Source organism: Sinohyriopsis cumingii, chromosome 5, assembly GCF_028554795.1.
Source record: "Sinohyriopsis cumingii isolate HCF-2022 chromosome 5, ASM2855479v2, whole genome shotgun sequence".
Classification (NCBI taxonomy): Eukaryota; Metazoa; Mollusca; class Bivalvia; order Unionida; family Unionidae; genus Sinohyriopsis; species Sinohyriopsis cumingii.
This window is the reverse complement of record NC_142965.1, coordinates 88556102-88576541: the sequence shown is the minus strand read 5'-3', so window position 1 is coordinate 88576541 and position 20440 is coordinate 88556102.

Below are 20440 nucleotides of genomic sequence, written 5' to 3'. Positions count from 1 at the left end.
CCCAAACAGAAGCTGAGCTCCAGCGCCTGATGGACCGCTTTGCTAAAGCATGCGATGAGTTTGGGTTAACCATAAGCCTAAAGAAAACAAACGTGACTGTTCAGGACGCGGACCCCCAAGCATTATCGTCAACAACTACGAACTTAAGGTGGTGAGTCAGTTCATGTACCTCGGCTCTACCATCACCAACAACCTCTCGCTCGATGCTGAGCTCAACAAGCGGATCGGAAAGGTATCAACAACTCTCTCCATGTTGTCGCAGAGAGTGTGGAACAACAGCATGCTGACCCTGAACACTAAGATCACCGTGTACCGTGACTGCGTGCGAAACACTCTCGTGTACGCCAGTGAAACCTGGACTCTGTACGCCTCACAAGAGAAAAGGCTGATCGCATTTCACATGCGATGCCTCCGATGCATACTCAGGATCACCTGGAGCGATCGATTAACAAACAACGAGGTGTTCGAGCGTGCCAAGATTCTCGGCATGGTCACACTCCTCCGCCAACGTCGCATCAGATGACTGGGCCATGTACGTCGGATGGATGACGGACAGATCCCCAAAGACATTCTTGATTCGGAACTCGCCTCTGGCAAAAGGTCGATCGGACGGCCACATCTCCGCTTCAAGGATGTCTGCAAGCACGACATGAAAGCGCTTGTTATCGATGTCAACACCTAGGAATGGTTCGCTCTAGACAGATCAAGCTGGCGACATGCTCTGATCACTGGTCTGAAAGCCGGAGAGGACAAGCTACGCTTGCTAGCTGATAAAAGACGATCTCAGAGGAAGAAGAAGCAGCTCCAACCAACACCAGACGCAACCTTCAAGTGAAGCAAGTGCAACAGGGACTGCCACTCCCGCATTGGACTACATAGGCACAGCAGACGCTGCACAACCACCAACCGGGACATCTCTCATCGGTGCAGTTCCATCGTATCTCGAGACTAACGGATGCCAACACACACACACAGTTACGTTATGATTTATTTTGATGAGCGTAAGGTCGAAACGTTAGAAAATGCAGCTCGTACTGCTTACGAGTATTAATTACCTCATAAAATGTGTTTTCTAAGTAATTGTTCTACACAGCAGTGGTCTGGTAAAAATATGTCAGCTTAATACCCTTCCAAATCTCAATCTGGCACAACTTTTAGAAATCAAGTTTCTGATAAGACTTATCAGAGGTCATTATCTCTTCCTATAGTTACCTATTGTAAGAAGAAAGGACTGGTTATTTCTCATTGCTACAACTTGAAACATAAGTATCAGAAGCTAGACAGACCTATTCCACATGCTGTTATTTATAAAAGATCAAGGCCACGGTAATGTATTGAAAGCTATACTATGGTTGGGTCTGATTAACCCAAGTCTGATTTTATTATGGAGACTTATGAACCATTCATGTCGAAAGGTTATATATCACTCATTCGTGATTCGACAAATAATACCCTATTAACAGTTAAAGGGACACAGAAGCTTCTCACAGTCTTTTATTATCAAACCTTTTTCTCAGAAGTCTTGTTCTAATGACAGTGTTCCTATTCAAGGAATACGGTGCTGATTTATTAATGTTCCTCTCCATTGTGTAAATTTGTCATCGGAGCTAGTTGGAAAAAGAATTCACTGATTTGTACTCAGCGTATGCAGTTACCAGAGTTATGGAAAAGAAAGCTCTTGAGACGGATGTTCATCAGAAACGTATTCCTTTAACTGACGCGCATTTGTCAGGTTTTTGATGAGGTCACTTTTACTCCTCGTTTGAATAAATTAAAGTATTTTGATCACAGTGATCCTCTTTTAAGTATTGATTATTTTTATTATAATCAGGGTGACAAACGACAATCACTTGTTGTCGAACAGGAACAAGATCCTGAGATCTTCTGTTTGTTTCAAAGGGCCATCAGAGAAACTGAATCAACAGAAGTACCTGTTTGTTATTTCAATTAAAAGGTAAATTTTATGAGACAATGGAAACTACCGGAAGTATCTGCAGGTGACAAGTAGTCAGTGAACTAACAACTTGTAGTTCAAAAGTCGTATAGACATGAATATCTTAGTCTGGCCCATGAAACTCATTTGGCTGGTCAAATAGCGATTTATAAGACTTAACACAAGATCTTGAATCACTTCTATTGGCCAAACATTAAAAGTGATGTCTCTAAATACTGCAGACCTTTTCACACTTGTCAAATGGTAGGAAAAACCCAATCAGAAGATACCTAGGCTCATTTGCAACTTATTCCTGCGTTTGACGACCCATTTAACATAATAATGGTCGATTATGTCTGTCCCTTACGTAAGACCAAGTCAGGGAACCAATACTTGTTGATCAATGTGTGCGATAACAAGATTCCCAGAGGCAATTCCTTTGAGGAATATAAGAACTATAACAATAATAAAAGCTTTGATAAAGAATTTACTCTATTTGTCCAGTCTGATCAAGGTCAAAATTTAAGTCTGGAATTTTCCAGCAAATTGTGTACGAAGTGGGCATCCAACAATTCAAGTCTTCTGCCTATGATCCTGAGAGAAAAGGGGCTTCAGAAAGATTTCATCAAACTTTGAAAAATATGATTCGGTCATATTATTCTGATGCCGGTAAAGGCGTTCATTTACTAAGGATTTTTGCAAATTCCACTGATGGAAAGGGCAAAGGAAATGTCGGTGTTCGCGACTCCAGATGGACTTTATCAATATAAAGTGATGCCGTGTAGGATGAAAGGTTCGACAAGTACTTTTCAACGTCTAATGGTCTATATAATTGTGATGCTTACATCGATGATATCATCATATTTAACGACACCTGGAAAGATCATTTTTTTAATGACTCACCGATGAAAATTGGTTAATTAAAATATCTAAAAGTGAGTTTTTCCGTGCTAGCGTAACCATTCTAGGACATATCGTGGAACATGAACAAGTTAAACCTATATATGCTAATGTAAAGTCTATCTCTGAATTCCCTGTGCCTATCAGTAAAAACCAAGTGATGCGATTTTTGGGTATGGCTGGATACTATCGCAAATTGTGTTTAAATTTTTCCATAATTGCTGAGCCCCTAACAAATGTATTGACCAAGAAAACCGAATTGTATAACCTTGACAAATTTCAGGAGGCTTTTGATAAATTAAAAGTCATACTTATAGGTACACCAGTTCCAAATTTCAGTCAATCCTTTAAACTGTCTGTATAGATCATCCAGTGTGTTCTGTGTCACAAGGTTATTTGTGTCAGCTCATTTTCAGACAGACCAACGTTAACGAGAAAATATTGTGTACTTTTGGATGAAGTCAAAGATCCACTCAAGATCCTCAAAACCTGATAAAAGATACTAGTAAAACAATCATTATGATGAGGATGACTTGTGTGTGGTAGTTAAAGGTGATATTTTCCTTTGCACCGTTCGATCTACGGTCAGTCGGACTGTGTAGAGTGTGAGCGTCCAGCCAATATTACTACCATATATATATATATATATATATATATATATATATATATATATATATATATATATATATATATATATATATATATATATCAGTAGGAACCTCTGGGAACAAGAACAAATACTGTTGCTCGACGGCTACGTCATACGCCTTTTGTGTAGATATTTCTTTTTCATTTCAGAACGATCATTACTGTATGCTAATGCATCGATTTCGTCTTGGTTGAGCTGACTATACACCGTCTTGTCATAGTGTCTGCCTAAGGTCTGTATACAAGGTTTATAAGTACTCTTTATCTCAGTTATTTTCCTCAGTGTATATATAGACGTGCAGCTAATAATGTACATTGGTTGCATTGTGAGATACAATTTTGTGTGGTACAAGCTACTCAAGAATTCTAACCTTTATTATCACCTCCTCTGCAAACAATTGAAACGTGTCCATGACATATGCATGCCTCAAGGGCGATTTCATAGCTCAGTGTTTGTAACCTCAACCAGGTAAAAGATGAAAGACAAAACTGGCCGCCTTTGGGCTACTGCAGTTAGCCTAATTTGGATAGCAAAAGCAAGATTGCAGCGTGGGATTTAATAGCATTAATGATTGAAATAAACATGACCGTAGCGCCGTGCTAGAGCATGTGCACACAGGAGACAGCATGCTATTCTCGACCATAACAACCAAATACTGAAAGCACATCCTCGCTGCAGCGTGAAAGCTCACTTCATTGTAGAGCTTTCTGACCCACCCGATAACCTGCTGACACCGTTTCCTATTGTGCCTCTTACTGTGATCTGGTAGGTCACCCTCGTTGTCGGCAGGTAGGTTGCGTCGAACTCTAAAACTTCATTTCATCTGAACGTAAAGCCATCGAACACGCTGTTTCGGCGCCCTAGATACTCAAAAACTTCTTTAATGCAGATGATGTTTGTGTCGTCAGAGGCTAGGTGGAGGGATCACACGATACCGTTTGCACTCTGCCGTGAAACAGACGCTTAGCCATATGCCACTAACCTTATTGCTTGGTATTTAGTGTTGGAGATTCAGTCTTGTCTGTCTTGTTGGCGTATAACATTGATGTTAGCATTCGAAAGCCAGACAATGTTGTTGCCTCGCTCTGGCTCGAACCGCGGACCTTGTAATTGTCAATATGTCAAATAATATCAAGTAATCACCACCTGTGCAGCTGCTAGTGGAAAAAGGCTAACCAGAATGGGTACGTTTCCACAACCCATCATATATAAGGTCGTTTGCGGTCTTTTGGTCACATTTGTCAAGTGTCTGATTGATCTTGGACCTAGAAGTATGTGAGGAAAACAATGATTATATATAATGTCCAGGTTATCCACGCAATGGGAGATAACAGATGGTTGTTCCTTATCATTCTCCTTGGAGGTTCTTTTTTATCCCATTTAGTGAGAAATGCAATTCAAACCTCAAATATAAAAGACATGTTTATCTAACCAGTAAAACAGTGCAACAAAGAGGTCAGAAAGAAAATGACATCCATACTGTCCAATATTTGAGGACTTAAGTTCCTTCTGTGCCAGCTTCACTCTAAGTTTTTCAGATGCTCCCTTTTTAAGTTCTCTCATTTCTCGTTTTGTACCTAGCATAAATTTCAACATCTGTTTAAAGGGTATTTAATTTATTGTCTTTTAGTGTGTAGTCAGAAAGCTACTTACGCTTGCAATTAGTGTAGTTTTGCTTTATACTGGTATTTCTCTTGCTTGCTTTCTTTGTTGTCACATGAACGACATAACTGGAAATCAGATAGCATACTCTTTCCACACGACCAAGACAACACAATAACGTTTCTCGCTGTCTCTGGAGGTTAATTTACAAATACTCTGAGATCACTATTAACAAGCATCAACTAAAAATAAAGATCAATACCTTTTACACAACTACTTGATAATGTGATTGACAAACAGTTTGATTAAATATGTGGTAAAAGATACAAAGGAATCGATTAAAACATTGTATCATTCCTTTATGTGTCTTTTTCATTTGTGTTATATTTATCTTCACATGGGGGCCCAGAGTGGCCGAGTGGTCTAAAGAGCTCACCGTCCCGAATCACTGCCATCTCACCTGTCTCAGTGGGTTCAAGTCTCAATCTTAGCTAATGTGGATATGTCAGAAAGCCTGCCAGTAGTTTCTCGTGGGTCGGTGGTTCTTCACGGGATTTTCTAGGGTTCTTCCTGCACCAGTTATACTGGCCGCTATGTATAGCCTATCTTGTGATGAAAAATGGCGTTGAACCTTCCAACAATTACAACAAGTATCTTCTTATGGTTTAATGAAATTACTATGTTTAAACGTTATGGAACAAATATTTAGTGTTAACAGAGGTAATATTAACATGAATACGTGTAATGCATAACGAATCAAGTATATTTAGATTTATAATGTTTTATCTTTTATCTCTGTAATATATTCAATTCATCAATTGGTAGATAGTTACTCCTGTAATAACAACGCAGATTAAGTATTACAATTTATCTTGCACTTTCAATATATGTGATAATTAATCGAAATCTTACAGCTCGAATACAATATATCAGTGGCCACCAACCGTATTGTGCCTAAGGGTACATTTGAAAATTTATGAGAAAGTGGCCGGCCGCAACCACTACTACTTTCAAACTCTGATGTGTCTTTCAATACGCATAACGTTGGCGTATTTAGCAACTTGATAATCTTAACGTACGTTCCCGACTCATAATACGGCCTTCACAATTCAGTATAACCTCTTTCCGTAACAACGTATAATCTGGTTACTAAACTTAGGAGCCTAGAACACTGGCACCCTAAAAGGTCTCTGGCGATCGCAATGGCGCCCGCGAGCACCGCGTTGAGGACCACTGCAATATCAGTTAAACAAAGAAACAAAACTTTATAAAATTAATGTCTCTGATATCATTACGTTAATTGAAACTAGAATGCACTGCTTTGAACCCGAGATTAAGAGACAAAGCAGTGTATGGATGGACACAAATGCTCCTTCGTCTATAATAGCATGACCTTTTCGAAATCTTTTCGAAATGTTATGTGCGATATGTTCTACAACAAAAAAGGAATAATTCCCAACCACATGGTGCCAGAACACACCACAGCGAATGGCATTACTATTCCACAGTAATAAGCTACAAGTTACGTGAAGCTATTCCCCCAAAAGGACCGAGATCTACTGAGGAATAGCTTAATGTGCACCGTGTAAACGCCCCCGTAAACACATGTAGGTTTGTAAAACAGACCTTAAAATCTTTGCGGTTCAAATCTTAAATCCCTCGTTACAGGGAAACCATTGTTACGTATGAGAATGATGCACGTGTTCAAAACTGGAGTTACAGGATCAAAGACGTACATTCCTTTGAAAAGAAGTTCGTATAGAGGGACTACTACCATTATTGTAAACAATTAAATTTTCTGTTATATTCACAAAGTTTCCTATGTAACATGTCCATCAACCTTTGTACCTTTTGTAAATTGTTTCGAATTCTTCTTAGGTTGTGCGAGATATCAATTTGTATGTTCGGTCTGTTATACTAATTTTTAAGTTTTGTTTGTGTTCTTTAATGTTAGGGAATCGGAGGCTATGTCACTATTTTTTTTTCAATTATCCCCAATATGTTTCAAGTTTTACAGCCATTATTTAAATAGTGTGAAAATGATATAGTGTGGCGAGCTTATGACGATTTTGAAATACCTGTAAATTTCGTGAGACGTGATTATGAATGCAATGAGTCATTAAACACATCGATTATGAGTCAATGAATCTAACCAATTGTTTTCAAAATGTTGTAGTTACAGACTTAATGGTTGAATACTACTGCGTATTTAAATTTGTGTTATATATCATAATCTTCAATCACGGTTGTATTTATAAATAGTGTCATTTTAGTAATTATTACGTAATAATATTTTTTGAGTATAATTGTTGGTATTAACAACCATTGGATTTTCTCCCCCAGGCAAAAAATACGGTTTTGTATTCAGATGGTGGTTTGCGGATTTTAAATTAAACAAGACATTTAAAAATAAATTTCTCTAACACTTTCACATGTAAAGTACAATTAAGATATTCTGCATTCATTCTCAATGCCCTGTTAATTTGGTTCGCATGTACTCTGTATCTGCTTACATTAACATCTTTGTCAGATCTTACAATGTAGTTATAAATGTGTTTTTGTATATGTTGAATGTACGTGAGTTTAATTTTTTTTCTTCATTCCATCACGCATTTTTCTAACTCGAGCGTTAAGCTAAATTGCCAGACAGGATAATGTGATGTACATAAATTGTTTTGTTTAAATCTAATTTCATTTTTGTCATTGACACAAACGTTTCCATTTTATTTCTTATATCTAACTATGTTCTGTCGTGTCAAGAATCACCTGGGTCAGTCAACAAAATAGCAAAGAAACATTATTACGGATCTGTTATGCATGTAATGAAAATATTAAATGGTAAAAAGTGCAATTGCTGGGATCAAGATGGTAAATACAAACTTTGTGTGTTTTAGTGTTTGACGTAAAATTTTATTTCTTTAAATCATCACGGGATGATCACAACTACATACGAAATTTGTTGAAACATGTTAACAAAACAAGTGCCAAACATCTTACTGAATTTATGATAATTGTACAAGTTATACAAATGATATGCGTGATGTTAATAATAAATATGTCATCACAAAAAAGTTATAACAATTATGTATGTGATGATGAGAATAAATTCATAATGTCTTTAGAAGTAAAAAAAATGATGTGTGTTTTGGTGGGATTGAATTTATAATGACTTTGGAAGTTCTAAAAATGGTGACTGTGATTCTGATAATATGATAAATATATACTGATTTTAGACGCTATGCATACGATGTGAGTGATGGATAAAAATACAATGTACCTACTACACAAAAATGAACAGTTTTCGTAAGAGCCGAACATATCTGCCGTTTAAAAATAAATACAAAACGAATATTCAGGAAGAGTATACTACACTGAGAGCAAATTTACAAATTTAAACTTTGCTAAGCATGTACTTTAACATAATGGGCACGGAGTTTTGTCTTGGAATCGTTTGTTCTAATTTTGATGTCTGTGACTACGGGATTGAACAATAAATGGCTTTATACAATAAACTTTGCTTGAGAAAAGGTCACCGGCACTAGAATTAAAGCACTTTGAAATAAATAAAAAGACTATATGACACTCTTGTGAATTTTTACCGATTTCCGTAGAAATCCGGAAATGCCATTACTGCAACAGGTCTCCGAGAAGACGACTGAAATTAAGCATTTTTCTAATAACATCATCAACAGTCTGCATTTTCTCTATCATATGTCACTTAGTTCGGATTTGACAGCAGCTGCTTTGATGAAAACTGTAACTCCTCGAGGCTCACCAGAAGTCTGTATTGAAATCTCTTGTTCATAATTTATATTACCATTCTATTTGTATCACGCTGAAGTCGCAGTTATACACCTCACGATAATGAACGTTATAGTTCCTGAGCACATTCATAGCGTCATGTTGAACTCTTTTTTGGATCATCCCAGGCATGTAGAACTACAGAGCAAAAGGTTCCCCCAAGTATTCCTCGTATTGCTGTTAGGATGAAAAGGATCGAGATTTTACGATACTACAGGATAATGAAACTTTTCTTTCGTGACAAAACAAATTTCAGGTGTGACTAGGGGCCTAGTTTTGTTTTTCTTTTGTGTAACATATCTAATGCAGTACCTGCCATATTACCGAAACATTCACTTGTTCGCTGTCATGAAACTAAAACATTAAGTCAATGTTTTCATTACTGAAATGGTAAATATATTATGCAACGAACGACATCATAATCGGTATTTGACCGGTGTAAAACTTAATTTGTACTTATAAATGCATAAGTCAAAGGTTCAAATAATTAAGGAAATAAACAAAATATATATTATCATTTATTGATACAGGTTTTTGATATAGGTTCGAGTTCCCATAACAAAGTTACCACCACAAACATCACATCCTTGGAAACAAGGGCTGGTCGTAAAGGTTGCAAGGTTAAAAACGACATATACATGTAGCTTTTCAGATCATCTACTGTCAGACTTGAGAAACATTTCTCTTGTGACATGTTATTGATTTTCAAAATTGGTAAATATCTTGAATCAGTGAATAACTATTTTTTTTAAAAAAAACACCAATTAATATTAAAAACTGTCAGATGAAAACTAATGAAATTAAATCCTTTGTCCGGCGATAGATTTCGACTAAATTTGCAAGTACTTTTCAACAAGTTGGTAGTCCGTCCTTTAGGAAATTTGCAAATGATGGTGCTTTGAATCTCTGCACACACGCTGAGTTGAAATTGTTTTGAACATAGCGTTTTCTAATTGCATGTTTGGTGCAAACTTATGCACAGTAATAAGCAAAATATGCAAAAATGAGTTGTAAGACAACTAATTTAAGCACTAAGTTGTATCACAATAGTTGTTTTTGATGAAGTTTACTGATATGGGTCAACACTTTCCCTACGACATGGCTTTAATAATTTTACCAAACGCTTTACTCGAGAGTGTGTGCGGTGTGTCTAAAATTTTGGTTGTAAAAATAATTCTGCTACCAGCGTAAACGAATTTACGCAACAAAATCTACTTACTTAAATGATGTAGCCAAATACTAATTCTTTAGAAATACAGTTACTAATTCGTTGGAAATATAACTACTACGTCTTTTGAAAAGCAAAGGTATACACCGCCAACAGAAACGAGAATTTGAAATTGCAGGGGAAGACAATTCCCTTTATATATATGCTGCCACGGCGATGTCTTTATGGAGACATTTGAAACATAATGGGAACTCCTCGTAAACATACACTATTACAGCTAAAAGTAAATATTGATTATAACTATACTATGTAACATGTTCTGTAGATATTTTCCATTGTGAGAATATATTAGACCATTAACACTACAACATTATGTTTATTGATCTCACTATAATATACACTATTCTGTAGAGATTTTCCTTGTCACAATATATTTGATCATTGACTCTACAACAATATGATTATTTATCTCGACTATACTATACTATATTCTGCAGAGATTTTCATTGTCAGAATATATTTGATCATTGACTATACAACAATGTGATTATTGATCTCGACTATACTATACACTATTCTGTAGAGATTTTTCTTTTGGCATAATATATTTGATCATTGACTCTACAACAATATCAGTATTGATGTCGAATATATTATACTATATTCTGCAGAGATTTTCCTGGTCAGAATATATTAGATCATTCATGCTACAACAATATGATTATTGACTTCGACAATGCTATATACTATGTTCTGTTGAGATCTTCCCGTGTCCGAATATATTAGATCATTGACTCTGCAACATGATTATTGATCTCAACTATACTATATACTTTATTCTGCAGAAGGTTTTCTTGTCAGAATATATTAGATCATTGACGCTACAGCAATATGATTATTGACGTCGAATATACTATACTATATTCTGTTGAGATTTTCCTCGTCAGAATATATTAGATCATTGACGCTGCAATAATATGAGTATTGACTTCGACTATACTATGCTATATTCTGTAGAGATTTTCCTTGTCAGGATATATAAAGCTCACCAACACATCTAATTATAGAACGTATTATTGTAGAAAAAGAGGACGATAGGAAAACCATGGAGAAAAACATACCAGTTAGGAAAAGATAACCAGAAATGAAGCTATTGAAATTTCTTCTCTTAATAAAAGGCAAGTGTGCCAAATAAATTATGGAAGAAATCTGTAAATAGAAAAAGGATTTTCCATTATATACATGCATTTCGGCTATGAATAATATCAGGTAACTCGCGTGAGTGCGTGGGGTCATCTGAGTAGTCGCATGACTGCCTCTTCAGTAATAGCACGTGCTACACGGCGACAATTTTTCTCATCATCTACCTACTTAACAGTCTGCCTTGCCCATAGAGAAATTCGAATATTTAATTGTGCTGCTGTTGCACGACGTTATTTTAAGGTCTGGTTCTTCTCATTCATGGGACCTGATCCGCAAGTATATCTATTTTTTGTGAATCTCTGTATTATTATATTACGCTCACGCGTGGGTTGCTTAAGTTGTTTTACTGATGTTACCATTATAACCAGCTGTGGTTCAACTGGTAACAGTTTCTTTCACGAGTCATACTAGCGTAAAATTTGCCAATGTTTTGGCATGTCTATTGGAACACGTATTAGAGAAGACAAGACAAAATAAAGTTTGATATATCCATAAGTATTATCACTAGTCGCTGGAGAATAAATCTAGGACTCAATGTCTATAAAAGATATACGTCCAAGTCTTTGGAGTTTGTGTTTAAGATTTATCATTAAATATATAAGTGATGGACATGGTGATGATCTTGAGGAATTTAATGACTGGGTGCTGCACCTGCTGACAACAGATGGTAACTTAGTTCCACTTGTTGACAAATATCTGCGTCACAGTGCCGCTAACCAACCCTCCTTTATGCAGAAGAATAATCTTGTTAAGGGCCCAACTAAAATCACCAGTTGGGACCTCACTGATCTATAAACTCGAGGCAAGTTTAGTGTTATATTATTAACTAGAGATAACGCCTAGTCACATTTTATATATCCATACATGCCAATGCTCTGGGATATTTTCTACAATGATACCATTTACAGACAAGTCCACGTCGGTTGCATTCCCTTCTAATAATGTTGAACAAACATTGACTAAGCCAGTGGAGTAAAATCTCGACTGCACCGATGCACGTGCGCTAATAACATTTTTCTTTGTGCGAAGACGACACCGATTGTTTCTGATTCCATTCAATGGCATAATCAATGGAGTTGTAACTGAACTTGGTACTAGGCCTCCAGAAAGCACAATCGCCTGCGACATAAATATTTCCCATGTAAATATTTTCTATGATTATTCGGTTGTCGTACTAAGAAAAAGTGTCCTTGATTAGAAAGAAGTTCGTGTATGTGTGTTGCACTTGAAAACGGCATGCTTTTCGAGCAATTATACTTCGCGATCACATTAGTAATGTAACTAAAATCCAAATGTTGCCGACGCGCGAAAAAAATCGAAACCATTTTACTCATGAACTACAAACGCGTGTGTGTGGTTGTAGATACTATTTGCGGAATCACCACCGCGAATAACGTTGGCCTCGTTCACCACAGCAACTATCAAAGGCACTCGATTAGATATGTTCTAGGGACTATTTCGATTGAAACGGTTCTGGCAGACGGTAGCGATACAATTTTCGAATGCGTGTTTTGTTGGGACTTTCTGGTGGCGGTACAAAGCAGCCTGAGTACAGTTACCATGATGTATTCGATGGATATGTAAGATAAACCAATTAGCGTTGATTAGTTATCAATGATGCTGTTGGAACTGGAAAACAACCGACGTCGCCGCAAGCAGATACGGAACCTGGGAGTTAACAACCCAAAACAGGTAGCGCATTTAGAGGCAGCGAAAATCGAGTACATCTTTGTCAATATGTATATCAATCAGCATGATAATTATTTAGTTTCGCAAACTAGTTTGCCTTTCATAAAGGCACTCTATCAGATTTTACATAGCAAAATCGTTCATGTTTGCTAAGAGTTTCATAATGAAACCAACGTTGGAAGTATATAGAAGAACAGAATCGTTTGTATCAGAGCGGGACATTAACGATTGGCCTCCGTTACGACATATCAGAGTTCCGTCCGGTAGGCATCGGTTATTACATCGTAGAGTGCTTAAAGAAAGACCTCGGTTACAACATTTCAAGGTGATTTACGATAGTGTTTACCGCAGGTCTCGGTTATTACATCTCGGGTTGATTTACAGATATCAACTTGATCGCCGATCAATGTTAATTGACTGCAGACGGAAGAGCCAATCAACCAATATTCACGTGCACCACGAAATCAGCCTGCTGTTGATAGTATTTTCACTCTTTGGCTAATACCGGTAGATACCAAAGCTCACTTTGCCCGAGCACCCACATTTTTGTCCGTAACGTGCGGTTCCTTCGAAGTTTTATACCTTTTAGCACTAGTATTCATCACTTGCGTCGACGGCTAATAATGGGCAAGTATCGATGTTCAGAAGAATATAACGTTTGCACAATAAGTAATTTGTAACGTTTGCAGTGTGGTTTTTGCAGATGGTGGAGATATCAAGTTACACAAAAAAGTAAGAACGATTCTACAGTTCTACAGTAATGCTATTAGCAAAGGAGCGAGCAGCTCGTTATGCGCATATTTGATCGCAGATTTAATTCCTGGTTCTAACATTTGCGAACGTATTTGGTCGCTGATTCGAAATCATTAACACTTACTACTTTTAGGACCACATTTCCTCTGAGCTGTGTCTAGAGCATCGACAATGTTGACATTACTGGTTGTGTACTCAGTTTAAAGTAATAGTTAAATGGAACAGCAGATTAATTGCTGAGGAAACCTAATTCCAGTTTCATGTTATTTTCTACTCGCAAGGTGTTGTGGAGTTAATGTTGCTTACCTTCGTAATTGCTGCTTCATTTACGCCTATAAGAATCCAGGTGTAATATCGGCGGTATTCTACGGCGTATTGTTTGTACTTAATTTTCAGTTCATTGTCATAAAACGAGTCTACCCCCTCTATGCTTTGCCTACCAAAGGATACATCTAAAATACCGAATCTGTGAAGAAAAAAAATTAATCGAATAAACAAGAAATAACAAAATCAGTCAGTAATATTTGTGATACCGAACATATTTTCCTTCATTATTTTATTCTATTGTTTTCTTTGCCTTTCTTTCTTTATTCAAAATATATTGATGGCGGGAAAGTGTATTTCAATCTTTTCACTCCGGGATTTATAGATAAATCAGGTTTATTAATCAAATGCAAGCTATAATTTAATATCATACAGATATGGCTATATGGCTATAGTGTCGTTAGTCTTCAGTGGGTTATTTCGTCGTTCTGTTTCAAATTGTAGCTTGCAAAAGAATCGGCTGTTGTAAAAAGGAAATTTTACACTTATCAATCCAAATGTTTAAAGTTCTCAAATTAACATGTTAATAAATTTGCGACAAAACGATGTATTATTTATTTTGTTTTTTTTTACATCTGTTGAACTCGTTTTAGATGGTTGATTGGTGATTTAAGCCTTGACATCTGACGATAGTCCGTATCCTGCCAAAGGATGAGAACAGCAAGCCTTAGCACTACAGCATTCTAACAGGGCTGGTCTGAATACAATTCTAAAGCTACAACACGCTCAGTGTGTGTGTGTGTGTGTGTGTGTGTGTGTGTGTGTGTGTGTGTATATATATATAATTAACAGTATTGGTGAAGGCAAACAATTATAAATAAATAATGATGATAAATTAATTTAAGCCATAGAATTAGTAATAATCCCTCCCGGGGTTCACAAATACGAACAATCAGAATATCACACCTAAGGGTTCGAACTTGACATATACCAAAGAAATGTTGAATGGTATTGATACATTTGAAACAAATTTGTATTGTTATAATTCTATATGTTTCTGAGATATTGAATAAATGAAACTAACTGAGTGGTAAAGAGATATGCTGGCGCGAGATGAACAGGCCTCCATGCCGACATGTTGATTTAATTTGATGAAAAATATCATTATTGTGGGAATAACGATTTATCATCTTAAATAAACAAAGACAAAATACATTTAAATTTGTTTCCTTGCGAATAAGGGATACATTTCATCAAATGGGTGTATAACCTAAGTATTTTCATCCACTCGATGAATATATTATTTTTTCACTCGTTCCAAGCATATAGCTTCTATAAATTAAATAAATATCCTATTCCTTGCTCAACTTCACATTTATCCTGCAAAGTACTCTATCTGTATAATACATGGTTTCCACTCTGTATTTTCAACAAACAAATTACAATCAAATCACATTTCTTCTCATGGTTCTTACAAAACTGGACTTTAAAGATTAAAAACTCGGCGCTTTGTTCTCTTAATTTATCTTACATAGTCACTTAATGCGCATCAAATAAATGGAACTCAACAAAGGATATGAATTCGTTTATGAATTTTAGTTCAGGGATAACTGGTTCCAGATTACGCTAGAAAAACATTTCTTCAGTTATGGTCGGATTAATCTTTAACTAACCACTGCCTTTATCAATCGTCAATCGTTTGTAAATCAGTGTTCAGTATATATACTATTTCGTAAGTATCGTTCCATGAATGCACAATAGGCTAACACTCACCAACTTTTCTTAAATTCAAAGCCTGGTCATATAAATATACTTGACGTAATAAAAGCGTTAGGAATGGATGACCTACTCTATCGGAGTAAATACCATTTTAGTCTTTTTGTGTACTATTTGATCCTATCTGAAAGCAATGTCATATTCAGCATTGCCTCACAACGGGTGTGTCGTTGCTGTCAAGGAATTAAGAGGAAATAAAGCCAGAACGCGAACTTTGGTCAGATGTCATTATCAAAGATTAATTTCCATGTCTATAATGTAAGACAGTTTATATTTATTTGTTCTAGCCCACAAAGTACTCGTTTTTGTAGCAACACAGTCAATCGTCGCGAGGAATTAAGGGAAATCTGATATTTTGATGTGGAAATAGAGGAATTAGATAAATATGCAAATTATTTCACTAATTAATGTCTATATTTCACACTTAAGTACTTAATAAAATATATTATTTTAAAACTGTTTGTGTAGCTGAAAAATATGATGAAATATCTCGCTGTGTGTATTGTATTATCAGAATGATAACCTCTGACGTTGTGGAAAAAATGATAGTGATTCACATAGTATGTAAACTGGTGTGTCCACATCAACGAGGAGTAGATAGTTTGGTCTGTTCCATATATAGTTATAAATGATTTATCATCTTATTTAGTGGAGCCATATTGGAATTTTCGATCTGAATTCTGTCCATGACTCGAGTGTCTTGATTTAGAAATATAGAGGGGTTTCTGGATGATCTCGTATACTGCTTTAACCAGATGTTGGATTCGTAATAGACCACCTCCATGCTATATCTAATATGTTAATGTTCGTATAATTTTACAATTTGACCACACATCACCACCATCTCCACCCCAAGGATATACAGGGGCTAGTAAAAACGAATTATATCTGGCTAATGGATACCATGCGGATAAATGCAATATAAAAACAGGAAATTTAATTTTATCGCTTTATAATGACGGTAAGTAATGGGAGGACAGAGAAACAAAGGCAATCAAAATATATCATGCACTTTAAAAAACATAGCAAACGAATAACAAGAGCTACCCATATTCATTGTTCTCTGTGCGAAACTTTGTACTGCCAGTTATAAGATGTCTCGGTTGGCTTCCACATCTGTATAGATTTTTGTCGTTCATCATTAACGCATCAACGTCATGAATCATGAGGCAAGAAAAGTTGCCAGTTTCCTTTGCAATTAAGGCCCATATGTTTACCAGAAGACCCCTGTTAAACTGTGTTGGAAGTGCCTAAAAGAAGAACAAAACACTGAGAAGATTTGATCAATTAAAAACAAGTGCAGTAATCTTTCTGAAAACAATACATATTAAAACAGAGTAAAAAGTTAGCAAAAACAAATTGACCTCATTTTGGATATGGATTGGCCAAAAAGGTTTGTACATTCATACTTTCATATATTCAAACTCGGTTATCGTTATTTATATATTGCACACCTGCTATAATACACAGAGACAGAGAGAGAGACAGAGATAGGAAGAGAGACAGAGACAGAACTGTCTGCGACATGTAGGTAGAGAACTTAAGTTATGCCGTTCACGGACTTTCATATGTAAAATGGCTCATTGCCATAAAGTTTCCATTCACGATCGGTCGCATCATATTAGGGGAATACTAAAATTTGTTACATCCATTATTGTATGTGTTTACCATTTCAATAACGAATATTCGATACTCCAGCTGCTGTCGTTGAAGAATATTGTGTAGGTGTCTTGTCAAAATATCCAGATGCTCCTCTCGGTCCCTGTACGGTATAATAATTGTGGTTCTCTCCCTTGCTAAACAATCGTCAAGAATGTACCTTCCCCCATACACGACACGTCTAAGGCAGTCGTCATTGGTAACACTTTCTATGATGTTCTGTGCATTTATCGTACGTTTTCCGACTGAAATGAATCAGAAATACATCAGCTCAATCACACAAACTGGCACTGAATACATCCTCTCTCTCTCTCTCTCACACACACACACACACACACACACACACACACAGAGCGTAAACGTTTAGATACACATTAGATTGTCATGACATAAGCAGGTGTTCTTCATGAAACATATGTTGAAATTAAGGTTTTACTAAGCGTCTCAACCTACGTCCTTAAATTGAGATTTTTAATTATCTTTCTTATTACCTCGTTGGTAAGAATTATTTTTTTCAAAGAATACTTAGAAAGCTTCAGTGATGACTATACAAGTACAAAATCTCCAATTGCCTTTTCTCTAATGAAAGTATGAGGAGCAGCGCCAATGTGTGAAATTCTTCAACTCTTATTCAAGTACACATTCCCACTTGTTATATCTTTCGTGGAACTAAAACGTCATTTTGCATTGTTTCTACTATCTTTATCTCTATGGAAGAAGGACCGGTATTTTCTGAAGTAGCGTAAGCAAGATAACATAAAGTATCGATTTAAGATGGAACTTAGAAAATTTTAGCGACCACTATGGTTTGAACAGCTGCAAGCAGCATCAAACTTCAATCGAAATAACTATCCCTCTCCAGCTCTACTAGGAGTTTGTAATCTGACCAGAAATTATACTTAAGCGACCAAGCAGACGCACATGGTACAACGCACTAAGAACTATTCTGCTATTATTGCATGCTGATGCATTAAGACAAAATGGATACTGTCTTTTGGGGCATTTTAATCTGATTTGATGGAAAATGATCCTGTCATGGGATTATCCATATCTTTCACCAGAGTAGAGACGGTATGACATAGTCGTCAACCGTTTCAGACATGCCACAAAGAGAACGTTTGGGTTTCTTTTAAATTCCTTTTCAACCACTGATTCCGATGGATGCGTCTGATATGAACATAACTGTGCACATTGTTCTTTCAGCATTCGTGTTGGATAATATATTTTTTGCAAATGGTGATGAGGGGTTATGCGTTGACAGTGTCATTGAATGGCATTCAGATGTGGCCCAATTAATGTATCAGATAATCCACAATTAATGTATCAGATGCGGCACAATTAATGTATCAGACAGGACACAATTGTTCCACAATTAATGCAAAAGATGAGGCACAGTTTTAATGTATTATATGCAAATGGTCCATGCTGACGCTGAAGTTGACGATAAAAAAGAAAGAAGTCATTGTTCTCGACCGCTCCGGTACCCAAAGTAGTTAGAACGTTTACCTCAGATGTCATACCAAGACCTTATTTAAAAAATGCTACTTGCAGCTGACTAGCTAGGTGCTTGGCATTAAGATGTAAGTGACAAATTTGTCTGCCTCATAATAATGATGTACCCGTGCTAGAAATCACTATAATCTGCCCCACTGCAGACATCGTACCAATATGACTGTAAAGGTCTGAAAGCTACGTTAACAATCAAAATCACGCACACACCCACACATTGTTTTCGACTTAAGCATTGACAAATGCAATTAAAAACAAGAAATAGTATCCATAAATTCACTCAGAAAGTCTGTGTCCCATCCTCTCTTTCTCTCTCTCTCTCTCTCTCTCTCTCTCTCTCTCTCAATGCACCTAATGAATAATGAATGAAAGTAGGTTATATCCGTTTGCCAAAAAGATCTGGCAATTTAACAACACGTTGATCAAAGACATGATAAAGGATCTCTTTTGCACCTTCTTTGTATTCCTGTCTGTATGAGCATAAGCACCCTCAAAACTCAAGCTGAAGGTTTACTATTTTGATATCCTATGTTAAATGTCAATTACCAAATTTACTGAGGATAGTCACAATGTTACATCCTAGACAACATACTACATTTCAGAAAGGAAGATGTTATGTGGAGTGATCTCGGACTTGTGGGATTTTAGCTGAGATCCTTACACAAAAAGTTTAGAGAATACAGGACCAGCACGCAAAGTCGTCCAATATACACGGGTGCGACATTCCGATTGTGGTAAACTACCAGCAAAGGTAGAGTCTAATGGATAGACCGCTTACTATATAGACTTCGAGAACACTGGAGCATCTAACCTCTAAAACAATGTTCAACATCGAATATAGACGAATGTGATGGTATTTAATACAAGATCAACCTAGGGTCTTGCACTGTAAAAAATGCTGTCTTCACTGAGCCAATCTCTGGATGCCATCATCTTAGGAATGGTAGGCCTGTCCTTCTCTTTTGTAACATACGCTACGCAATACAATCTAAAGTCATACCTAAACTGATCATTGGGAGAATAACGGATGATGGCAGAATGCACGATTTCATGTGGCTCTGCAATGGTATTTGTACTTTGTCAAACGACTGAACACATTCTGAACGTAGTCCAACATTTATTTAGTTGTCGACACTTGTGGGAACGTCTACGACGCTACCACCACCATATAGAGGAAGTCTTCATAAGGATCGTACTGTATGTAGTACATGAAATAAAACAAGATAGAACATTTTTCTCCGCAGCTGTTGATTTGATATTGTTTGCAGTTGTTGTATTTTTAATTAAAAATATAGTGTCCGTGTTCTACATCAACTATTTTATTAGATGTGTTTACTCTAAAATCTTCAAACATCCAATGGCCAAGTCTGCATCGACCGTTGTGAAATTATCATAGACATTTCCGATCGTCAAACGTGGAAGATTTTGTATTGTCGCCATCTCAAGGCAAAGCTGAATCGGTCAAGCATTTGATGACGCACAAACAGTTCTTGTTCGAGTGTCCTTTTACAAAGTGACGTTTGGTGTTGCAAAG